This window comes from Protopterus annectens, chromosome 10.part0 (genome assembly GCF_019279795.1).
Source record: "Protopterus annectens isolate FY-2018-M chromosome 10.part0, PAN1.0, whole genome shotgun sequence".
Lineage (NCBI taxonomy): Eukaryota > Metazoa > Chordata > Ceratodontiformes > Protopteridae > Protopterus > Protopterus annectens.
The window spans coordinates 668,905,975-668,928,245 of record NC_056744.1 but is presented as its reverse complement, the minus strand read 5'-3'; positions in this window follow the sequence as shown (position 1 = coordinate 668,928,245).

The following is a 22,271-nucleotide window of genomic DNA, read 5'->3' as shown; positions in this document are numbered from 1 at the left end:
GATTTGGCTTTTCATTCCCTAAACAAGGGTTTAAAAAATCTTAGATCTAATATTTGGCACCTCAAATTGTTTCGTGCCTATCTAAGTAAAAATATTGCTCCCAGGGGCCTAAGGGTCCGGCTACAACCTCTAGTAGGTAGACCAGAAGACAGATTAAATCAGGAATGGAAAGAAGCTCGTCAGAAGGCATCCATGTTATTTGTTAATATATTGGCCCAGTATTATGGCAGGATGGTAGATACTAACCTCAATGAGGATAGCATAATGTGTCAGGAATGTAAAAAGTTTGAGTCTCTTCCTACATTCCAACAATCTATTAACAAATTGTCTAAGGAGTTGACAAACCATGAGAAAATAACCAAAGAAAGGAAAATTAAAAAATTCAATAGGGATAGCTTAGACTATCAAAGAGGACGCCCATTTGAGGTACAAAGGACTGTCAGATTTGTGGATGCTGATCAGGAGTCCACACCTGTTAGGACGAGGAAAAGTCCTAGGTCTATTTTAAAAACTAGAGACAGGTCCAATACTAGCACATCAGGGGAAGATTCCTCATTTACTGATGATGATAGTACCGGACATAAGGAATCACCCAATCGTAAAAGACCCAACACCACTGTCCCTTTAGAAACGGCACCAGGCGTCGAGGTGGACGTAAACACAAACATAGTCACAAAACACAACTCCCTGGAGGGATTGGTACAGAATTTCTTAACATAACTAATTGTGAATATCGAAATGTTTTAAATCTGTCCGATGTAACATTGTCTGATGAACAGGAACAACTTTTGAATAAAGGACTTGGATTTGTACCCGGGTTTTTTTCAGATGAATATCAAATTGTTAAAGACATCACCAGTTTCTGTCATAATCTTAACCTTAAATTGGAGCCTCAAAGATCTACTGAATTCAGATTTCTCAAGTCTGAGTTTCAGCCCCCTATGAATAAACATGTTTCTATTTTCATGCAATCTGTACTCAGAGATCTACATTTTCAACATAAGGAATATACCATACTTGGTCACAATCTATCACTGCCGGAAACAACAGCTCTACAACAATTACGCAATAATCACAATATTGTAATTTTACCAGCTGACAAGGGGGGAGCAGTGGTGGTTATGAACATGAGTCACTATCTTAGTGAGGGCAGATCACAACTTTCTGACACTAGATGCTACATGCATATGGACGTGGACCCTACTCCAATCTTCAAAAAGGAGATTGATTCCTTTCTGTATTTAGCTGAGGAGGAAGGCATTATTAGCAGGACTAGTGTTTTGCACCTCACTGTTCAGGATCCACAGAAACAAATTTTATATCTTCTCCCCAAAATTCATAAATCGCTTTCCAATCCACCAGGTAGACCTATTGTTTCGGGCATCGGTTCCTTGACGGAACCATTATCCATGTTTCTTACCCAACATCTTAAACCTCTATTGAGCTTGGTCAGGGCAAGATTACAACACAATTTTTACAGATCATTCAGGACACACAGTTGGAACCTATATGGCTTATGTGTTCATTAGATGTCAAAGCCTTATATACAAGTATTCCACACTGGGCAGGATTACAGGCACTGCAATATTGGTTGGACCATTCTGCCCTATATTCTGCAGGATTTAACACACTACTCATTTGTATGACTGAACATGTATTAAATAAAAACATCTTTTACTTTCAAGGGGAATGTTATTGGCAGCTCCAGGGTACGGCCATGAGAGCCTCTTTTGCTCCTATTTATGCCAATCTTTTCATGGCTTTTTTTAAAGAATGCATGATTTATGAACCATTACACAACATATATCTTGTGGAAATTGATATATGGCGTAGATACTTGGATGATTGCTGGATGGTGTGGCGGGCGGATGCTACATATCTGCAGGAATTTGTGGAATATCTTAATGGTAACATTTGGGGAATTGAATTTACGGTCACATACAATTTACAATCCATTAATTTTTTGGATGTTACTGTCACCAGGAACACCGATCACACTCTGAATACCAAGACCTTTCGCAAATATCCCCAATACAATACCTTACTGCATGCTTCTAGTATGCATCCCCGCCACACCATCCGCAACATACCCAAGTCTCAATTCATGCGGATGAAACGCATCAACTGCACACATATGGAATATGAGAAAGCCAGTATGGATTTGTTCCAGAGATTTTTTAACAGAGGCTATAAACAACAAGATATAGCTAGGGCTTGGGATTGGTCCACCAGTATTGATAGAGACATCTTACTACAATATAAGACTCAGCATAGTGATCCAACTTCATCTTCTATAAGGTTTGTGACAACCTATGGTAGAAACCATAATGCAATCAAGGGCATCATCAACAGACATTGGAACATCTTATTGGCTAACGACCAGCTGAGACAACTTTTGGGATCTCAGTGCCAGTTTACCTATAGAAGAGGAAAAACATTAGGTTCATTGTTCTCTCATTTCAAACATAAGGAAAGTGGGGGGGCAATATATAAACAGTTAACTATGTCTGGGGACGAACTGTTAGGAACCTTTCCCTGTGGTCACTGTGGTTCTTGTAAACAGGTTCGTAAATTTAAACAATTCACTAGTCAGAATACTAGTAAAGTGTATGACTGTAAAATATTTGGTAATTGCAGTAGCAGCTGGGTGGTATATTTAGCTACTTGTCATTGTTTGGCCTTTTATGTTGGTCAAACGTCCAGACCACTTAGAACATGTATCAATGAACACAGAAGTGACATCAAGAATAAAAAAGATCATAATGCCCTATTTCGTCACACATTGAAGCATCCACATGCTCATTTCACGTTTATGATTATCGACAGGATCATAGGTGATTGGAATAATTCTCAAGGACGGCATAGCATTTTAAATCATAAAGAAAAATACTGGATCACTACATTGGGAGCACTGTTACCACCAGGTCTGAATGACCATTTCTAATCATTGATATTATTTGTAATGTATGATTTATTGCTGATGCCACATGTTTCAATGTGACAATTTACTATTGTATTTATGTATTTCAGGCTCCAGTGGATACCTTATTCAACGTCCTTTTATCTAGAACTACATGTTTATCATTATTAACCATAACCTTTCATGATGAACATATATGCCTATGGTGTTTATGTATGCATTTATTATGTTTCATCACGTTTTATCATCATTATTTATGCTTAGTATGCAATTATGTCACTACCATTTATTGGTGTATCAATTTCTGTATGTGTTTTTGGAATCCTGTTCTAGCCATGTGTTTATTGTTAGTTTAGTGGATTGTTGTATTATTATTTTATTTTTTGGATATATATTTTCTTTTTGCATATATCACTGTTTTTGGATCAATTATTTATGTTGCTATTGTTGATCCTATGGATTCACGCTGCTATATCAACCTTTTCTTTGATATGATGTTTAATAGTATTTTACACTTGATACTGATATTTTGGGTGTGGGATCCTACCACTTTTTACATTGGTAGGTTTGAGTTTCTCATTGGTTGGGCATGCTTATAAATATTCATGAAGTATTGCCTCTGTTTTTTCGTCTTGTATCACTGAAGAAGGCATTTATTTGCCGAAACCGGTCTGACTATTAAAGTTATGAATTTCCAGTAACTTATTGCGTGTTTTTGTTGTTTTGCTCCGTTTCACGTATCTGCTGGCCAATAGTGTTTTTTCTGAATAAGAACTACCTTTAATTTCATATTTATTAACCATTAGAGAAGTGCATTGCATTCCTGGGGGGAGTAACATGGCTGGATTATGATTAATGGTTTAGAAATCTAAAAGCAGCCAAAAAGTATTTAAGGTGGGATTAGCACAACCCTGATACGTGGTTAAGTGCCATATTGGACAGACCCTCTTCCAGCAATTTTGGTGGCAATATGGATTCTCAAGCTATGAAAGCCTATTAGTCTTTCAGCAGTGGAAGTGTTTTTGACCTGCCTACCGTTTATCTCGCACACGTTCACACTGTGTTTAATCACACCCATCTTACAATTGCTGGAAAAAATGCAACAATCCAGACCTTCATCTACAGCAAATGACAAGGGGATGTCTCCCATGAAACAATCAAGATCCTTTGAAGGGAGGGGGTTCTTTTCAGGCAAACAGAAGGCTTCTTCTCCAGTGAGGACACCTGAAGTAAGGCATCTCTCTCCTACATTAAAATACAAGAGCTCACTCATGAACTAAAATGTTACCCTAACCTCCAGGCAACCAGTTTCCTGTTACAAGGATTCACGTGTGTTTTTCCTTGAAATTGTCTACAGCCCCTAAAAATAAGATTTTTAAGAATTTGAAGTCTATATCCAGAAGTCAGCATAGTATCAAATATTCTGAAAGAGGAAGCACAATCTGGAAGAATGATTGGCCCGTTTAGGACACTGCCATGGGAACCTTTCAGAAACTCACCCATCAGAATGGTTTCAAAGAACAAAGAGGGTGAGTTTTGCCTTATTCATCAGATCTCCTCTCCCTCTGGGTCTTCTGTAAATGACTTTGTTGGCAAGGAAGTCTCCAGGGTTAAATGCTCAACACTTGATGCAGCTGCCATTATTTGAAAGTTTAAACAACCTTGTTTAAGTAAGCTTGATATTAAATCAGCATTTAGCTTGTTGCCCATTCAAGAACAGGCTGGGCCATTGTTGGGGCTTTCCTTTCAGAGCCAATTGCATTTTGCCAGGGCTATGCCCAAGGATTCTTCTAAGGCCTGTGCTGTTTTTGAGTCTTTCAGCACAGAGTTACATTGGTGCTGGCAGTAAAGGGCAACAAAAATTATTTATTGAAAATGGAATCTATTATGTTGAAAATGTCTTTATCTTTGGGGAGGGCAAGCAAGAACATATGGAAGGCATAAAAAATTAACTAATTTATGTGAGCATTTTAGTGTTCCCTTGGCAATCAATAAAAATGAAGGTCCATGTCATTGCAACACATTTCTCGGAGTAGAAATCATTTTATTGGCATTTATTTTAAGCTGTCCAATAATAAACTGCATTGGCTGAAGGTAGACGTAAAATAATTCCTAGGAGAACAAAATCAAGGGTAAGACAGGTCATGTCCCTCCTTGGTCTGCTTAACTTTACAAATGGGCAGGTTTCCTAGGGAAGACATTTACTAAGTCCTTTGCAATTTTTTAAAAGGGGCAAAGCAAACTATGCTTGTGGATGGCATTTAGATTGGGCTTCCTCTAATTCAACATCCAGTAATGTAATGGGATGGTTCCTAGGGAGAATATAGCTTCCTGTAAAATGGCTTTCCAGTTCAACAGAGTCAGTCAGGAAAGCTATTGCCTTTTTTAGAAATTTGTTCCATCTAAGCTGTTATATGCATTTGGCAGATCAGTTTAGAGACAGAAAATTACTCCTCCATTTAGACAGCTAAGCTATTGTGCAGATTCTCCTAAAGGGAAATTCCCCTTCAGTCAGATTCCAGTCTGTTTTAAAGTTGGTGCTAGTTAGTTTAAAAATCAGTTTAACCTTCTTTGCCAGTCATGGGCCAGGTGTTCAGAATGCTATAGCTGACAGCTTATCACATATCCAGATTTTGAAGTTCTTTTTCCTGGCTCCAGAAGCTCATCAGTTCCCCTTGCCAGTCCCACCACAGATGTGGTGACTTGTTGAAGAATGACAGTGATGCTATCATGTAATTCTTGGGCAGTAAACACTAGGAGAGTTTAATCTGCAGTGTTGTCAAAATTCAAAGTGTGTTATTGGCAGTTACCAGCCAAAGGAAGACATTGGGCACTCAAGGCTCTTAATCACCAATTTTTACACAGCTACATAATAAAGGATTCTCCCAGCTCATTAAGCATGCAAATTACAACCTTAAGTTGGTTGGCCAGATGTCTCAACCCCCCCCCCATTTTGGCAAATCATTGTTCTTTCAATAGATTATGGAAAGGATGGAGTCACATGAAGGTGGATCAGTGAGACTTGCAATGCCCATTTGGGGATCTGTTACTTCCTGTCATGATTAAGGAGGTAATGATATCAGTAAGGGATTTATGCTTTTAGTATTATGGGCAACTTTATTTACATGGCTTATGTAGGGCCATTTACAGTCAACAAATTACTGTAGTCACTTGTTTGGGCAGATGTTTTACTATCACGCTTAGCAGTAGTAGTCTAGTTAAAGAAATCCAAAACTGATCAATTTGGAGTAAGTCACCAAATTTTTCTACAGAGATCAAAATTATTCTCTGGGCACTAGCAACTTAACACTTACTATTCATGATTCCTCTTGGAGAAGTTGGATTTAGACTGCTAAATTACCAGCTTTTAACTCCCACAGATGTTATTGCTATGCTGTGGAAGACATTTACATGTCAAGGCATTGTTTACAGAGGTTTCATTTATCACTCATCTAGGATATGGTGGGTATCATACCTAACCAGGAATGTCAGTTGATAGATATAATAAAATGCTCAGGCAGATGGAATTCAAGTGCCTTTCTTGGGTATATTAGATGATTGTTATTCTTATTTCCATTAGGTACCTACCTTCTTCTAAATATTAGATGCTCCTTCATCTGAAGAGCAGCCTCCTGAGCAGCAGTAAGACAAAATGGCTTGAATATCTACCTCAATCCTGCTTGTTACACAGTAGTCTGGCAAGGGTGCCCAAGCTTATTGTGGCTTCACCTTTTACTATCCATTGAGAGACTATTTACCTATAACAGATTTCCTGGTCCATTACTTATTCATGTGGGTGGCAATGATTTGTGTCATTTTCCAAAAACACCTTTCTAGGCTGACATAGACTTTTTGCTTCAAAAGTTGCCAGTTATTTACACATGCTGGTTAGCCATAATTACTACATTAGCTTGGAAGGATGCCTGTAATCCTGCTGCTATTGAGCTTACATGGCCACATCTGAATTGTTGTATAGTTACAGCAGCACCTCACATTGGTTTCTTATTAATAAAACATGCTGAAATATCTAGATCTGACGAATGTGACTTCTTGTGGGATCTGTTTAATTTACAGCTAGCATTACTTATTCAAGAATATTTAGAAAAAGGAAGAGGGAGGGGGTAAATCAGATGTTCATGGAATTTTACCTGCTCTTTAAAAAAATGGAAAGAAAGAGAATATTCATGAGTTGGAAAAAGGGGAACGACATGTAGAATATGGCGGTGGGTGAGTCTGTTATGGCCTCATTCCTCACTTTCTTCCCTCCTTACTTTTCTGAATCGTACATTGTTGGTACTTCAACATTCATCAGGTAAAATTATGATGTGTGGCTGAGCCGAGGAGGCACTGTGTATGACACACAGTTGTTTAGAGGAAGTGGTCAGCAAGGCTGGGTGGGACGCCAACTGGACATTAATGGAAATGTTCAGTTTTGCTGTAAAAAGCACAGTTTCATGTAGAGTTGAATTTAACATGTTGCAAACAAGTTAATATTTTTGGTTATGGATGTAACTTATTCAATGCAATGGCTAATGTTGTATTTGTAATTTTTGTAGTAGGGAGGGTTGTAGATATGACAAATGTTTCTCCAGCCACTGTCAAACTTGTTAAGAAAAATGTACCCTTGTCATGGGGGGTTATTCATGTCCAAGCCTTCATGAGAATGATGGAAATGTTAACAACTGCTCCAGTGCTAGCATACAAGGTACTGCATTACTTGAAATGAATGAACAAGTGTTATGACACAACGGCTCCCATGCTAGCATACAAGGTACAGCAGTACTCCAAATGAATGAACAAGTGTTATGACACAACTGCACCTGTGCTAGCATACGAGGTACCACATTACTCGAAATGAATGAACAAGTGTTATGACACAACTGCTCCCATGCTAGCATACGAGGTACCACATTACTCCAAATGAATGAATGGGGATCTCTGTTAAAGTATTACAATCTTAAATAGGAACAGGATGAACAAGTATTTGACCCTGCTTTGAATGGTTAACCAGTGTAATCATTTGAGTAGGTCTCAGTACTGGGTATCAGTCAGTGTCAATAAGGCAAATCTGCAAATTTTATTTAGGGTCACTTGGAGTCTATTAGAATTACAGCCAGAATGCAGTGCTAATAGGCCATATTCTGGCTTTGGGATGACCAAATTTTTAGCTAAATCCTTTCATGCAACTAGGAACAGAAGATACAAAATTTTGAATGAAAGCTATAAGTGAGTGAAGATTTTGTAAACCACTTTGTCAGTGTGTTTGGTGAATGTGGGGGGGGGTCTAGCAGCATATAAAGGTACTTTTGTTCTGTAACGGTAGGTATAATGCTGCAATCAGTGTCTCTGATGGTCATAGAAGGTGGGGACTTTTTGTAATCTGGCAGGTGTGGCAAATATCATAGGTGATGGCTTATTTAGATTTAATACTAGCATATTGTTGGATGCCCAGTTGCTCATAGTGAGAAGTTATTCTGCAGTTTGGTCTGAAGGATTTGCCTCAAAGTTTGCATCAAAGAACCAATTCTGTTTTATCCATAATCTGAAGACAAAAAGTACATGGAACATTAATCCCATGACATTGAGATATATATATATATATACATATATATATATATATATATATATATATATATATATATATATATATATATATATATATATATATATATATATATATATATATATATATATATATATATATATATATATATATATATATATATATATATATATATATATATATATATATATATATACCAACCAATAAATCATGGTCACAAGATGTGGAATACCCTTGAAATGGTTTCAGACAATGGTACATGGTTTGTGTCAACTAGTTTGATGCTGACTAAGATTTTACTCATACTATATCAATCCCTCACAAACCTCCAGCAAATGGATCCACTGAGAGAGCATTTCAAAATCAGGATGGATCTAGAAACAGACAGATCCTCCCCGTGCTCTCATGTCACATTGAGCTAGTCCACCCAGTGCTACAGATTCTCTCTTAAAAGATAAGACTTTTTCCTTTCTCACATATATTTTTGTAAGGCAAATAAGGACTAACAGGCTAATGTTGGAATCCAGACTTGAAACAAAAACTACAATATGAGCCCATAATGTTAAATGATCAAAACATTAAAACTTCTTAGAATAAATTCTGTGATATTTGATATTTCACACAGCTACTACATATTCTTCATCCAGGCCAATTGGTGCACTTTAAGTTGCGGGGAAAAGAAAGTGGAAAACAGCTGTTATTGCAGTTTAAAACAACTAAAGTCATAGATCATGCAAGCTGAAGATGGTAACATAGGTTGATGCAATCATCCAGAACTATAAGCAGTTCCACAGGAGGAGGCTAAAGTTGAATGTGGAGTTCCTGATACTCATTCTTTGGTGTTTAAGTCAAGGTTAACCTGACTCTTACCTAGTAAAGATGCTCTTGTTTTCTTAGTCTTTACTTCAGCCTGATATCTGAGACAATGGTGGAAGTCTTAAATACGCAAGTTGTGATGACAGTCTCTGCAATGTTGACAAGAGTGTGACTATATCTGACTCTGCCTCGACTGTTTTGAAAATTAAATCTAGACAAAATTGTGTCCATTTTATTTGCTGGTCTAACAGTATTCCTTCTACAAGTTCCAATTAATTTCATGTATCTCAAAGTGGTCATGATGCTGGAACTACTTATAAGTCACTGTTTTCAATGTTTTCCTTCTGTAAAATGTACTATTGCATTTCTGCTAAAAGTAATGTCTAATTCAGTTTTGGCTATTTCATGACTATGCTTGTACAGCATGTGTAAATAAATAAGTTTAGAGCATACAGGCAGTAAACAGCATTCAGTAATGCTGTTTACTGTCTTTGTGAATAGCATGCAACATAATGTTGAATATGTGTATCAGTAGTTCACTATAATTGCATTTCATATTTTCAGAAAGAGATCACTACCCTTGGGCATGAGAAGATGTGATGGTAAGAAATGCTTAACACTTGTGTACTTGCGAATATTCCAAATGTATATAATAGTACTGTGATTTTAAGAAGCGATGCATCCCACAATGCCCTGCATCTGTTAGACTGCTCCTGACCACAGATGAAGCTATTAACATTATTCTTTTTATGTTTCCATTTTGTGTTTCATAAAAGTTGAGTTTTTTACTTCAAATGCTAGTGTTTCGTGATATTATTTACATAGCCAGCAAAACAAAAACTGGATAATCAAAGGTATACAGTTTGTCAATGAATATATTCAGTGGTGTTTGTCTTACTTTCATGATTTACAACTTTACATTAATTAAAATTTGAACTATTTTCCAATATATAAATACTGCAAAAGTGCAACATTTGACCTATTCAAAGGGTACGGAAAGCTGAAGTGACAGAAATTTTAATTGTCATTGCTGGTTGTGGTTATTTGTATAAGTTTTCTCATTTTATGAAACTATTCTTGAAAAAAATGTATTTGGAATATTACAAGAAGAAGCCTTCTTTTCTTCCTCTTTTATTTGGTGTAGATCTATAAACTTTCAGTGACTGAATTAGATGCTACAGCTGTGGAAAAGAGATATATAACACAACTTTTTGATAAAGCAAAGAAGGACAAAATATTATGGATGTCCCCTCCAGTTTAATTATTGCAGTTTTACCTTTAGCACAAGCAGTATCCTTTAGCACTAAATGAGTACAGAGGTCTTCAGATTCCACAGAAGTCAAGGTCAAAATTTAAGTTTATGTTCTACCAAGATAAATATCTGGTGTTGTCAACAGCTTGGAATAATTCATCCTTTGTGTAGGAATGTATGACTATTTATTAGAACAACAATTTTCTGCAGATTCCTTATCAGGAATAAATGAATCTTTATTCCTAGTGAAATGCTTAATACCTAAGAATATGAAAAATATTTTTTTTTACCTAGCAAAGTTAAAAATATTCATAAATCTGAAACTTTTATTTCAGCAAGCATGAAGATGTCATTCAATTGCCAATGCTTTTCCTCTGAAGACATTAAATGGGTGACAAATTCCAAGAGGTGAAACACTAATGATAGCAGACATAATATGCTAGATCACAAAACATGCTAAACACTAGTCACAGCTAGCATAACATGTCACATCCCAAAAAAGATAGAAACAAGTGATTTCTAACCTCACATTACTTTGCAGGTTATTACAATTATTCTTTGGGATTGTGTAAGTCTACTTATCCTTCCAGGAGAAAGAAATGGTTTCTAAAATATCTGAAAGACAGAACCTTCTAAATTTCTCTAATAATACCTTCTTTGATATTGCAATACTCAATTCTGGTGTTCCCCAGGGTACTATTATAGGCCATTTAGTGTTCTCCCCTTTTATCAGTTACATCACTCTGCACCTACCAAAACAAAACATCATAATGTATACTGATGATATGATGCTTGATTCCAACAAAACACATCAATTCCCCCAGTCTAAAATTCTCAGTCCACTGTAAATGGTTTCATGCAATAGACTTTTAGTCAACTTTGCTAAAATGTCATGTGATTAAGTGCAAAGGATCTCTCTTCTGTACCTGACTTAATCGTTTGAGATTTAAAAGGCAATGTCATTTCAAATATTAAAGAACAGAACCACCTAGGACTAACTCTGAACTCTCTATATAAATTCTTTACTCACTGAGAAAATATCACCACCAAAGCTCCTTCCTAATTAAAATTGTCTTATCATATCTCCTATCTCCTCTCTCTAGCCATATGAATACCAATGACTAATAAAATGTACTAAATCCCAAATTAGACTATACCTTGCCGCTACTAAGTATGATCTGGGCCTCCACCTGCCAAAATCTACTACTTACTAATGATGCCCCATTTGCTCCCTATAGAAGGTAGGCCTATTCTGTTTCTAGACACTGTTCTAGTTAAAAGTTCTTCTGCTGGATTCTACCCACCTTTGTAAACAAAACTCACACTCAGAAATCAAAACTACTCCCTTAGAAGTAGTTAAATTACTCTCAATCTTTCCATGTCAGGATTCAAACAAGGAAGCAATTGGTAAAAATGTCTTTTGTAAATTAAGGCTTATTCTTTGCAACTATTCCCAAATGAGGTAAACATTAATTACATCTTAAAGGCTTTAAAGAAAAACCTTGAAAGATTTAATTTATACAAAAGCCAAATGCACCTATTTACATGATACTAACTTAAGTACTTATTATCAAATCTCATTCCATGGAATGGAGTTCAAAACTTCTTTATTGCATTCTTTTGAATCACATCTGTGTATAAAGTGCACATGTTTGCCTCTTTCTATATAGAATATATATAGAACATTATTACTCAGCCTTAGGGTGTCAGTGCTAATTATGTCAACCTTTACATCTACTGACGCCACTGTTGCATCTTAAATGTTTGTATTTAGTTTTTGTAAGTCTTTTGCTTATGTTGACTTTTGTAGAATACAACAACCCGTTTGGCATGTACCTCACAAGACATCTACAACAACTAAAAAGGCCATAGAAATATCTCACTAAGAGGATTACCGGTCTCAAACAGATGCTATACACAGACCTTCTCAAAAATCTCCAGCTCTACTCCATCACTTATCACCTACTCAAAGGTGACCTCTGCCTAACATACAAAGCCATGTCAAACCCAGATCTGTTGAACATGCTACACTTAAAGAAACCCCAATCCCTCTGAGCCGCATGCTCCAGGGACCTAAACCTTGCCACCACAATAAACAGAAGATGCTGGATGGATAGATTCCTGTCCCAGAGACTTCACATGCTCTGGAACAGACTACCCATTAATGTCAAGAAAAGCTCTTCGTTAGCCTTCTTTAAGAAAAATTTTGACAATTGGATGTGAAATAGGAAATTCACCCCAGGGATTACTTCTGTGGCTCTGCTAGACAGGGGCACAGGAAAATAACTTTCTTGGGTGGCAAAAGCCAGGAAACATTTTTTGGCTAGGCTTATATAGGCCCCAGGGCTGATAGCCTAGTACTTATCTATGAACCTATAACAGCATACAGCCTGGGATTTAGAAGCATCACTTAATCAACTGTGCTATGGCAGATTGTCACAACTAAAGTTGCATGATGCAGCTCAAATATAATTAACAATGTATTTGAAGCTCATTAACATCACACTAAGTAATTAAGGATTAAATTAGTGAAAAATCCAGAGCATGAATAGAGGAGTATACTGTCATGAAGGTCATATGCTGCACAAATCTCCATAGTTTACACGTAGCATACTTTAGCCAATGCACTTCCACATGGACATATTCATGCCAGTATGAGAACCAATGTGCATTGGACAGTCAGAAAGGTGAAAGAGCAAACAGAGAAATACACAGAAGGGCACAAGGAAGGAAAAAACAGGGTGAGGTTGGGAAGATAGGATATACTTTTTGTGGGACAGGCAATGTTTTAAGAAAGACAAAATGGAAGTAGGTAAGAGGAAAGTGTAGGCATGAAATGGGGCATCATTTAATTTATAAATGCAACATTTAAGTTTTCTCTGAAAGTTGGGAGTGTTGGCATAATGGTTGGCATAATGGTTAAGATGTTTACCGCATAGACACAAGATACAGGGATTGATTCTCACCCTTGGGTCAAGTTATTTGCTAGGCAAGTAATAGTCAACAGAATGCTTGGCTAGTATTTACCTCAAGGTGAAAATATTATGCCATTTGTATGATTTTTCTTAAGGTATGTTAGTGGGACTTGAAACCACCAAAGCAGTTATCTAATTAATTATAAACTGATTGTGTTATGAATTGTCAAATATTAGTAGAGAGAAAAATAAAGATTAAGGATAAAGACAAACAGGATTGTGCCCTAACCCCTTCCCACCTTGCAACAGTACAACAAAGAAACAGAGACAGACAAAGAGGAGATTATGTGATAGGAAATACTGAAATAAAAGCCAAAGAGGGAAGTTAAGCACGTGGCAGAAGAATTTCATAATTACTGATAGTGTAGGATAGCAGCTGTCTCTCACTCTGCTCAGGGAAGTACCCAGACAGATGTCAACCAACTCCCAAATTGTTTTCTCCACTAGGTCTTGTCTCTGCTGGCATGCTGGACCCTGCCAGGTTACAATGCAACTCTTCCAGTCACACAAGGATGCTCTCCAAACAGTGAATACAGATGTAAAGTCACTGATTCACCACCTCCATCATCACCACCTATTTCAAGTCTTGCTGGGTACCATAGTGACACCTGCTGACAGTGTTTCCAGAGGATGAGACTATAATCCCCATGGAGAGGTAAACTTGGAGGTATCTGGAGACCAAGAAAGAGAAGGCAAGACAGATCAGCAGTGCACTGACAACTGCTGAACTACAGACATAGCTGAGGCTGTAATATAAATAGATAGAAATAAAGCAACAAACATCAAATAAATATATAAAGGAAACTTGCAAGGATGTGAGAGACACAGCATAGAAAATATTATTATCCTGTCCATTTAGGACAGTTAAGAATAAACATAGGCTAGAGTAATACAGGGCTTTTATTAGATATGCATTCATAATTTGGAGGATAAGTCTGGATTTGGGAGTATAATCAAGAATGCCAAAGAGGGTATAAAGAGATGCCCCTAATGCTATGTGTTTTGTCAAATTGAGAAGGAAGGGGATAAGAGACATGGCCACATGAATAGAAGTTGCAGGATAACATGTTAACCATGACAGAATGATGTAGCAATGGCAATAAATCCAGTGAACTAAATACTAGCAGCTGTCAGATGAATGCAATAATATATGTCAGTAGCAAAACTAGCATGCCTAGGATGTGTCATATATAAATGACATTAGCATGAGCCTTGTTTGGAGCAGTGCATGCAGAATATGAGGAGATAATACTAGTGGCCCATGTAAGACTGGCATGGCTGTGTTAGTGCACACAATTTGGCAAGGAACCATATCCACATATGTATGTTAGGGCACATGATGCAATATTGAACTGTGCCAAGTATATAATCCTTAACCTGATAGTGCAGCCTTTTGTAACAGGGTAGGTGGGTAGAATAGCTCCATTGTCTACATGGATAGTGCAGGTGTGTACAGATGTGTCTATTCCAGCAAGCAGTGGGTATTACTAGGAAACACAACATACTATTAATTATAGAAATCTGTTGGTTTTCCATCTAAATGTGGCTATATTAATGCTGTTAAATATTTACCCATGTGTCTGAAGAGATGGTTCAGTCACCCTTTTAAAGAGAAGATATTTCTCCTCAATTTGATCAGGAGCAACAATTCATTAAAGAAAATTGAAATGTACATGAAGCATATATCATGCAAATGCTCTTGTAGTTATGAATTACATTACAAAAAATGCATCTGCTATGCCCCCTTACTGGAAATCACAGGGGAACTCTCTCTGACCTCTGTTTTCTACTGGTACAGAAGGACAATGTGGCACCTGTTGAGGCCATTCTAATGGTACTTGTATTGCTTACCTGAACCGTATCTGATGCCAGTTGCACAGCCAGCCCTGGCAAGATGGTGCAAGCCATCCACATTATACTGGGGGCACTACTAAGAGGTCCCCAGCAGGTGTTCCCAGTCTTCTCTCTACATGTTATGTACAGAAATATTCTAGATTTGTTAAAACACTACCTGTCAGGCCTGTAGTACATAGTGTCTTCAGAATCCATGGGAACATCACTGGTCACAGAACAAAGGAATATGGTAACACATTCACAAGATGCTCCAAGTCAGCCAAGAAGACGTTGTGACAGGTTGCAATGCCACTATGTAGATGTGTGTAAATGTATGATATGGTGGGATGGTGTTTGGGTGTGAAAATCATGCTTATATGATTGTGTGTAACCTGAATGTTGCTAGTGAACGCTGGATCATTTGGAGTTGCAATAATTGTTTTATTCCAATACCCTTCAGGACCAGACATTGGATAAGGTTTATTTGCAAGAGGAAAGACACATAGGTATTGTAAGGATGCCATGGATTGTAGATTTCACATTGCTGACTATGTTTTGTTTTCCTTTACATTGTGCAGTGTAATTAACTGTCAAAATAATAACTGTGTTATTTAGGGTTGGCAAGAGGGCAGGGTTCTCAAGAAGAAAGTCAGTTTTGTGACTGTCATGGGGAAGTGCCTTGTTAATCTGTCTCTAAGCTGTATAGTGCATGGGAATGACCATGCATTATAGAATGTCTTCTGCCTGCTGTGATGTTGTTTGCAATGGAAAGAATTTCTAGACACTAGTGTTAAACTTACTGCAGTTATTGCAGGGACATTAGCTGTTCAGCTCTGCTTTTCTGGTGTTGCTTGTTGGGGACAGGGAAAAAATCCTTTTTCAAAATATGGGTTTTTCTGTCTTTTTATTTGGAGAGGTTAAAATGTATAGCTATTACATGGATTGTAATGTAATTCATCAGCAATATGTTGTTCTGGTCAGTGTGAGGGACCATACTGACATGTATGTGTCCCATTCTTCTCCTGGGCCATCATGAGATTAATGACATTTCTAAAGATGGTTTACATTAAGTCACTTCTTAATAGATTCATAGTTTCATAGGTATGCACTATGCTAATGACCTTATAAGCCTAGCTGTACAACCCATCCCAGTTGCGTCCCAATGTATCATGGGCATTTAGTAGGAGGGGTATGTTAGTTAGAAACTTTAGGAGGGGTACGTTAGTTAGGAACTTTCTAGAGGTTATTTGGATATTTTAGTTTGGGCATTACTACCTACCTCTGTCTATCAGAGACATGGGGATCAAACCTATGGTGAATTTCCAGTTTTCCATCCATTGGTAATAGGTTCATAGCTATATAGTTGTGCTGCATGCATATAAAGGCCAGGATGCTTCCAACAGTGGCTTACAGTCCTGCTTCTAGCATTCCTGTGTTATACTTGACAATCTGTCATGTGCAAGGTGGGTGACATAAAAAACATACAGGTACTTTGGTAGTCATGCTCTAATGTAATACTGAAGGGACAGACAGGGTACAGGGGATTACTGTTGTAGACAAACACATGTGATGGACTCTTTACATGTGATGCTGTAGGCTTATGATGCAAAGTACAAATTTCACATTATATTTTTTTTAAGTCTAACTGCAATGGCATGTTTCACTGGTACATGATGCACTGTGGTGTATGTTAAAGTTACACCTGTTATTGGCTGCTGACTTTTGGAACACAATGGGTATTTATTCAGGTGGTGTGTGCCACTTTCTGGGTCAGGTGTAGCCCACTTCATAGCAATTTCAGACTTTTTGGTGGGATACAGTGATGTGGGGAGAGATATTACAGGACACCAGCTTAACATGTGTCAATCCTTTCCTATACAGGACAAGATGCTGGAAGCAGTGACAGAAGATGGAGAAGTTCTTCCAGGCAGAGAATGACATCATGCTGAAAGCCTTCCCTGAACATGGTCAGTGGATGTTCCTTACAGATGAGTGACTAGGTCTTCTGTCAGAATACTTGGTGGGACCTTGCTGCATAGGTCAATACTGTCAGTGACCATAACCATACATAAGAGCAAGTATGAAGAAGGGGCACCAACATGATCTATCATGCCTATAACAACCAACCTGCCCTGCAGAAGAGCAGAGTGCCATTGGCATGGATCTACCTACACTGTCATCCCTAACCAATATGAAGGAGATCCTGGCATCTCTGTCTGGCAGGTATGACAGCTCCATATTTCTTAATGAAGGACTTAACATTGGTGCAGAACTTCAATGAACAGTTCAAGTATAAATGCCTGAAGCCCCAGAAGGCTATGTCCTTCCTATCTATCTATCTATCTATCTATCTATCTATCTATCTATCTATCTATCTATCTATCTATCTATCTATCTATCTATCAGTCTATCTATCTATCTATCTATCTATCTATCTATCTATCTATCTATCTATCTATAATTTAGTGCAATGTGCCAGAATTAAAATTATACTCATGCTTTGCATGGTAATTTTGTTCTTTCAGGCACATTGGAACTTCAGCTGAAATGTCTGTCTGTAAAATGTAAGTGTCCTATACTTTTTGCATGACATTCTGTTTTATACCAATAGTCTCACTTAGATAGGATAGGTAGGAGTGTGATGAAGTAACATTGATGGATCTGGCTGTTTTTGCCTGTTTTCACAGGATCTTCAGAGTCTGGTCATCCACTATGAATATTGGCATGTCTGATGTCAGGGATATGTATGATCCTGATTATGATGGCTGCCCCAGTTTGAGAGAGTCTGTAGCCATGTTGACACTGCCAAGCGTGTGCAACAGACAGGCACATCACCTTCCTCTTCCAAACACACTGCTCCATTGTCAGTGCAACTTTCACCTCAGGTCTCAGGATGTCACAGTAAAATACGAGTTGAATGACTCATCAGTCCAAGGAGTGCCCTCTTTCCCTGTGTCCCAGGTATCAGTAGGTGCTGGCAGCAAAGTAAAGGCTAGCATACTGGAATTTGCAGTGTTTAACTGATGCACTACACAGTGAATGTAATGGGCCATTATAAAGACACAGGTCGATTACAACACTACAGTTACAGATGTAATTGCCGTGGTATTTGTTCTGCCTGATGACCTCAGAGAGGGCTTCTGCCATTCATGCAACATTTTAGAAGGACATCATGAGGAGTCTGAATCCTCATGGTATCTGTGTGCAGATACACACTGCTTACATCACCATTCTTGAGAGTGATATTGTAGTACTTTTGGTGGAGAAGCCCATAATGGACCTGGACAAACTTCTGACAATGCCAGTAGTACCACCTCCTCCATACCTATTACCAACGTTGAGGGTATTATAGGTTCATAAGTTGATACTAGGCTATCGGCCCTAGGGCCTATACAAGCCTAGCCATAACAATTCCTTGGATATTTCTTCCCATAATATTTACTTCCCACAGTACACCATGGATGCAGAAGTATATGACATGTATGTGCTCAGAACACACCATCCTCATTGCCAGTAGTAGAGCTTGCTTGTGACATCTTTTGGAGGTGCCACCTCCACGGATGGGGACAACAGCAATTGGCACACATACCTACACATGGTGCTCTGGAACTTTTCTACAGACTAATGGACAGTGCAGCCTCTTCTGCAGGATATATGTCTGCATACACACCCATACACACATCACAACCAATCACCAGTGCTGAAGAGACAACACCCCCTCCCTGAACAGTCTTCTCAGCTCATCACACTGACAAGGCCATCCTATACACACACACACACACACACACACACACACACACACACACACACACACACACACACACACACACACACACACACCAGAAGTCACCCTCTCACCCTATCCATTCACAAAATATATCACTGTTTCCCTTCCCACCTGTGCATATGATAATAAATGTGTCCTGCCATCACTACTGTGTTACCAGTGTGGTCAGATCATGTGGGGTACAGCACTTCTGGGACTTAGTATCATACCAATCATTGTTAATTTTAATCTGTCCCATTGCTGTGAAACAGATGCTGCCTGTTAGCCAGTGCTACAGCATACAATAATCACTTCTGCCTTGCATGGTCATCTTTTGCAGCTGGATCCTCTACAAACTGCTAACCAGTCTCTACCTCTGCAGCTGACTCTGACACCTCCTCCTCCAAGATGGCAGTCCCCTGCAGTATTTGACTGAGTACCAACATTTTGTGCAGCATTGCACATTCAGCAAATATTTCTGGATGGTACTGCAGGACAATAGCAGATGTATGCCTTCATCAGTCTTGACACACATTCGGAGATGTTTTGTATCTGTGAAATGGCATTGGTGTAAACATTTTCTGTCATGATCTGTGGGTTTCTTATTGGTGTCAATAGTCATGGCTCAAGTGCATATTCATCACCACAAAAAATTATGCTCCTGGGAGAAACCACCCTGCGCAAATCACTCATATAAGTTACACATGTGCCTGTTATGGAAATAATAGGCACTGCCAGGGTGACACAATGACACATTTTATATTATACTCTATGCATTTCAGGCCACCTGTCAGATAGCTAAGAGGAATCTATTACAGTTGACGTACCATTATTCTTCTCTCAGTGGTCGGACCTTAATGGCAATGCGAGTGCAGTGAATGGCTCCCAGTACCTCAGGGGAATGTGGGATATGTCATAGAACACCTGTGGGGGTGATTGTTTTATTCTCTGTAGTGCATGGGCACCACATGTATTCCTCTACTCCTAGTGCCATATCATGAAAAAATGTTGTGATATCCATGAGGCAGATATCTGGGGTATTCCCATTTTTTTCTCACATAGACCTGCATATGAGGGTGACATATTTTTGCCAGCTACTGCATGGTGTCTCTATCCGCATGGTAATGATCCACTATTTCTGAGCTATGGAAGGGATAAAATGTTAGATAGGGTTGAATCTTTCAGCAATGTGGCAGGTGACAATTCATATTTCCATGGTTAATAACTGCAAGGACAACCTCTTACATGTACCTTTGTGCTACTCCTCCTATCCGTACATGATTTCACGGTGTCTCGTCTATGTTCTCCAGGATTTTATGAAGGATAGCTACACTACAGGTCATGACTTATTGTGTAGGTTTTATCCATTTCTGAATAATTCCTCATATTGGTTACCTTCACTTGTATTCAGCATCACCCTAACTATAACAATATTGCTCACTTCCATCTGAAAATACATTCCTTGTCATGCTATGTTGGCCACAATATTCATGGCCTAACATCATCATGATAAATCTGCCTCTGAATGATCCCTTTCCTGTGTGTCACAACTCATCCTAGAATTTCACATTTTGCATTCCACTATTTGTTTCTGAATCCTGGCCATATTCTGCATTTATTCTTAGGAAACTGCAAAACCCCATTAATGATATTTATTATACTACTACCTTTTTACTGCCATTTATAAAAAGAAGCACAAAGTAAAAGTAGCCTGTATCGGAAATTTCAGTAACCAAAAGTAAATAATTGAGCTAATGCTGTTGCTAATGAACACTGAGCACAAAGACAATTTTTTATAAAGGATTTAATTGTACAGTGTAATGCTTAACATAGAACAATAGACAAATGAAATCTGGTGGAAGTATTTTTAGTAAAATAGTATGAGTACTGCTTCGAACTAAATCGTGGTTGGTGTTCTGTGAAAGAAATCGTTATCTTGAACAGAAATAAGCAATGATAGATTTTTAATGAAGAAAAGGCATAACTCATTTACTGATTCTGAAATGAAAACTGAATGAAATTACAAGATCAGAAACAGTGCAAGGTCACTGCATACAACCAATCTGAGTTGCTTTTCTAGCTAATGAATTTTATGCTTCCAATTAACTGAAAGACAAAGTTATACTGTGCCATAAAAACCTGATACGGAAGCCTTACACACTTTGTGAGTTGAAAGACATTGAAAAGATAAGATGAAAGAAAAATAAATACAGAAAATAGCAATAGGTGTGCGAAATGTAAATGTACATTAATCCCTAGCAAAGAAAATAATGTTATCATGCGGGGGGGGGGGGGGGGATGAGTGAGGTTCTTCTTAAACATATCAGAGATTTAGGAAGCCAAAGGTATGTCAGTGGGTTTTACAAACTAATGTACCAGAAATACGAAATGAAATCAGAGTGCTGATAAGTGTGTATGTCTGTAGATGCTGCTTTTATACAGCAAAGTGTCACTCTTAATGGAAATGTTTTTAAACTGATCCAGAAAAATTAAGCATTGTGGTTACTATGACAGACATCTATACGATTTGCTAGAAATGGTCATAGCATGTGATACAAATGGGCAACAATAAAAAGATAGATAATATGTTTGAAAAACTAAATGTTTTATAAAAATGTATATTTATCTTCAAAGTGGAACAAAAAATACATGTATCTTGATTTTGAGAAATAAAATATATTTGATTTTGGGATTCCAAACTGTAATATAGGGTCTGTATTACTCCATTCTAGTTTAATAAAAGTCAAACATTTCATAGGTTCATAGGTTCATAGAAGGTTACTAGGCTAACTGCACTAAAGCCCTTATAAGCCTACCCATATTTATTGACCCAATTGGCAGTGGTTAGGTGAGTGAAGTTTGCAGAGGTAAGGGTCTATGGTAGTTAATACCAACTGTCTCTTTTCAGGAGGGACACGGGCGCCAGCCCATGAGTGAATTTACAATCACCTATCCATTGATCTATGTTGCATTTGAAGTGGGTCAGGGGCTCTGTTTTCAGATGAATTGGAACCTTGTTCCAGAGAATTGGCAGTCTCTGGGAGATGTATCTATCTTTTCAGTATGACCTGTTCATGTCAGAGTCTAGTTAAGATCCCTGGAGTGAGTGACCCTCAAGCAGTTTGATTTACAAATGTGTAGCATTT